Below are 5047 nucleotides of genomic sequence, written 5' to 3' on the forward strand. Positions count from 1 at the left end.
TAATGGAGGATTAGACAATATAATAAAAAATCAACTAAACAAGAAAATCCAAATATTTAAAATAAAAGGGGATCTTCATTTATAAAGTGGAAATCTAGAAAAATTAAAAGTATGAGATTGATGTAGACTACATGAAAAATTTTAATTAGGATATTTAGGGAATTTTGGATTATGGATCTTATTGAAATGTAAAGGAGGAAAAAAGAGATCATATACATTTAAAGAATGAAAAAATTAATCTTTGGTCATAAAATTTATGGAACTTATTTAACAAGGAAATAATAAAAATGAATCTTTCAATTAATTAATGGATTTTATTTTCTAGGGAGCTAAGCACTATAAATTAGGGCGGGCATATAGTGGAAGAGAAGACATTAGAGAGGACATCAAAAAATGAAGAAAATAAAGAAGTAACCAACATAAGAAATAACTCCTTTTCTCATGCTGCAAACCCAAGACTTTGTTACTGCCCCCGTATACATCTTAAAGAGCAATGCCATTAGAACCCTTATTGTAAAAGAGAACTAAAGGTATCTAGATTAACTTTGAAAGACAAAATAGAATGACATAAAACATACCACAAGAAAGGTTAGAAAAAAAAATCATCTCATATATTTCAAAAAATTAAGATATTGGTAAGAAAAAAAATCTAAAAATTTAGTTGTGTTAGAATTATATCAAGGTCAGAAAATCCCAAATACATAGACAAGTATATCGGTCCAATTAATTTTTAGTAAATGCTAGATGGGTAATAGTTTTGGAAAAAGCATCAAGATAAAACTAAGATTTTACTAGAAGTTTGGGTAAATTAGCTTGTGATATAATGCCATCAATCTTAGACATAGAGTGGTTTACATTTTAAACTTTCAAAGGAAATGGAAAACAAAAAATAAAAACTGACCTTTAATTTTTCTCAAGAATAGGGCTTATATCCATTCATGTGCATGAAATCAGACTAGAGAATATAATACTAACCATCAAAGCAATATAGTGATAACAAATAATTTCTCAAAATAAAAATTAAGCAAAGGGAGACTTACCTAGGATAATAGTTAGCAGAGAAAAACACTACCATTAAAGAAGGTTAGAGAGAGTCGGTCATTGAAAAAGATGAAAGGGATTGTCATCCACCAAATTTAAATAGAGATAGAGAGAAGAGAGAATAAGATAGAGTGTTGAAAATTAAGGAAAAGTGGGAGAAAATAGGCATTGTCTTGATATTTCTGATTTAAATTCACTAGAAAAATTTATATTAGTGTAACCATTGTATATATCTATGTCATCATGTTAACAAACAAGTTTATTGATGGAATGTAAAAAACTATTGATAAATTATTGATGGATCCATCTCTTATTTAGAATTATAAGAAACCTCAAGAGAAACCCATAAATTCATTAACAATTTTTCATTTGTGAGTCTTTCTATCGGTGAATTACATCACAATTTTCTCAAAACTCTCTGAAACTTTCCAATGAAATTAAGTATGTTGGTGAGTTCATTGAAGTTATATAACACCATAAAAACTCTTTTTCAAAAACTCTTTGGTTCTTTTTAATGGAATTAAATTTGTTAGGGAGTTCATTAGTGTTATAGAATACTATCAAAATTTTCTCAAAATTCTCTGAAACTCTAACAAAATTAAGTTTGTTGGTGAGTGTTCATTGGTGTTATACAACACCATCAGAATTTTTTCAAAACTCTTTAGAACTCTCCAATGAAATTAAATCCTTTGATGAGTTCATCAATGTTATTACCCTTATCGATATAATCACCAACACACACACATAATAAATTATAATTTATTATTTCCATTGGTAATTTCATCTAAGAAGTTAAAAAAAAAAATTCATTTCCTTATCCAACCTAATTGTGTAGCAGAACTTACACTCATAACTTAAAAAACAACAATAACTCATTCAACAAGACTTGATGAATATGCAAAACACAATGAATGATTTAATATCAATAAATATCATATTTTTACAACATTGTGAAACTCTCATATGAGTTCAAATCCAATGTTTAATCTCAATCATCATAATATTTATTGTCATCATCTCCATGTTTGTGTTCATGTTCATCTTCTTTGTTGAACTAAAATCGTTTAATCCTTTCATCTTAATCAACATCGGTATATCTCCTGGTATTTAAATTTTGATTTAACTCGTCAATATCAGCATGAACATAAGTATTCTTAATGACATGAAAATGAAAATTTTATTCTAACTTTATAGATGAAGCAACTCGATATGCATAAACTAACTCATCTATTTGAAATACATCTTTTTCCCTACTTACTTTATCCTTACCATCGTTTATAACTTAGACACGACTCTTAGGTTTGGGTTTCACAATGGATAACCAATAAACTCTCATACGATCCTTTCTAAAGAAAGAAGTGTGTGTAAAACACTTGTTGGTATTATTTATAAAATAAATAAATAAATCATTTATTTTGCAAATACAAAAACATCAATGATGTTTCTAAGTCTATCTCTTTTATTAAATTCAACCAAATCATGGTAAAGATCTATCCTAATTCCTCTAATGGTATCATACCAATAACATTTGAATAAAAAGACTATATTTTGCACCTTATAATATTGCAATTTAATCTTTGATTCTAACTTATCATAATAATCAACTTCAAATTTATTGGAAGTTGATCCCTTAACACAAACCTCACTATTATAAGTATCACTACCCTCACCATAATCTTTAGTGTGGAAAACATATCCATTAATAAAAATATCTATTATAACACTATATCTTAATTTTTGGACCCAAGAAAGTAATATAAAACTTTCAGCATTGCCTCTCATATTGTACACCTAGTTAAATATAACAACTACTAATAGCCACAAAAATTAAATAAATTTGTTCTTATTACAATTACAAATAATTATAAACCTGTGTTTTAAATCACGTTACGAGTTATTCATTATGGATTTAGAAATTTTGTATTTTAGTAAGAATTGGATTTTGGAATAATATAAATTGACGATGTTGCCTTTGAGAAATTTTATGCAAATTTAGCATTAATAAGAATATAAGAGAACATAATTAAAGACTGTAAAAATATAAAATTGACTTACTAAACAAAAGGCCTTAATGCATTATAATTAAATAATATATAATTATATGATTTTCTAAATTCAATGTTTATCAAATATCTTCTTGAAATTGCATTCTTCAACAATAGTCATCTAGAATGAGCAAATATTGATAAATTTCTACTAGAAAAGATTTCACAATTATCATCATGTCTTGAAACTCAGTTGTTTTTTGTTTGTATATGAAGCTCAAAATAATATAAAATACATGTTGAGATCTTTTCAACAATATAAGTTTCGCATATAGACGCCTCATCATGTGCTTTGTTTTTAATTTTGTTTAGGTTGAACAAGTTCATGAATGAAGGTAAACATAAATATATACTCATTAAATGAATACAAAAGAGTTTCAAAAAACATATTACATAATATGGATGAATGTTATTTCTAACCTCTCGAAAAGATACATCCATTCGCATTGCACACGCCCTTCAACTTTTTCTCTATATGCTAAGTGTATAGGCAGATGATCTATTAAATAAAAAATTAATAGAAAGAACATTATCTCAAGTTTACATATTATCTCAACGATGTTCCTTTCATGTTTTTTCATATGTTATGAGTGGAACTCGTTCGAGCATATATCTTTTAAAAAATAACTAATCTCTATAAGGGAATCTCATATTCCTTTTAATAAAAAATTTGTATATGTGATTGGAATGAGCGTTTACATAAACACATGATATTTATGAATCTTTATTCCATCCAATTTGTATTCCTTCAAATTCTACAATTTAGCTATGTTCAAAGCATATCCATAAAAAAATCACAAGCTCTTATGTCATTTATAAAGAAGAAAGTGTGATTTTTTTATCTAAGACATAAATGGCTTTAGGCTTTTTGATATGCACCTCATCATTAAGAAACTTTATATGTTGACAATCATAAAACAAACCTATATTCATTCTGGATTTTATGTTATTCTTCGCTTTCCTTTTGATATACAAGATCATGGTAGAAATGTTTTCAAACTTATTTTTCTCGATATGTATAACATATATATTATGGCAAAAGACATTGGTATTCCAATAAGATAGCTCTCAAAAAATACTTTGTTTTACCCAACTATGAGTCACATCAAAATCAGAAAACTTCTATTTGCATAAATGAAAATCAAATAAAATATTCTCATACTATGATATTACATTACACAATTCTTCATCTAACAGTATTGGCGGTGCAACATCCTTTTTAGCTTTACCCTTTAAGAAATCCTTTTTATTTTTTCTGTATCAATGATGATTTGGCAAAAACCTCTAGTGGAAATAAAAACAAAATGTTACTAACTTTCATTAAGGTGAAGGTTTTATTATTTTCCATCCAAAATGAACAGACTAATTTTTCAAGTATACTCCATCACAAAATCATCCTATACATAGAAAAATTATTTATAGTCTACATCAAAGTTGTCTTCATCTGAAAATTATATTTATTTGAGACATCATATATTAAAGCCTAAGATGACTATAATTATTTCGACTCATTAATCAACGATTAAAAACAAACATCTATATTCCTATTTGGAATATAAGCACAGAGTATTATTATAGATAAAAACATAAATTCTAGCTCATACCTATTTTCAAAGACAAGTTGTAATTTGTTAGTAAAACCGATCAACAAGAATAGAGTGCAACAACGGACATAAATGGATTGAACCCATATATACATAAACCAAAAAGCATGTTGCATGGTTCCATTGAAAACTGAGGATGCACCCTATTAAACTTCTTCCAAGCTTCACCACTAAAAGAATATAACATTAGTTTATTCTCTATATCATGAGAATAATATCATGTCATATGCTCGGTTGTCTTTGAAGACATAAATAACCTTTATAGCCTAAGAGTGATTGAAAGTATCTTAATTTTTTATATGTCACTTCCCCTCTTTATATTAGATTTATACCGAGTTTATACCAAGTATGTTTATA

This window comes from Populus euphratica, unplaced genomic scaffold, assembly GCF_000495115.2.
Source record: "Populus euphratica unplaced genomic scaffold, PopEup_1.0 scaffold665.1, whole genome shotgun sequence".
NCBI classification, from domain to species: Eukaryota; Viridiplantae; Streptophyta; class Magnoliopsida; order Malpighiales; family Salicaceae; genus Populus; species Populus euphratica.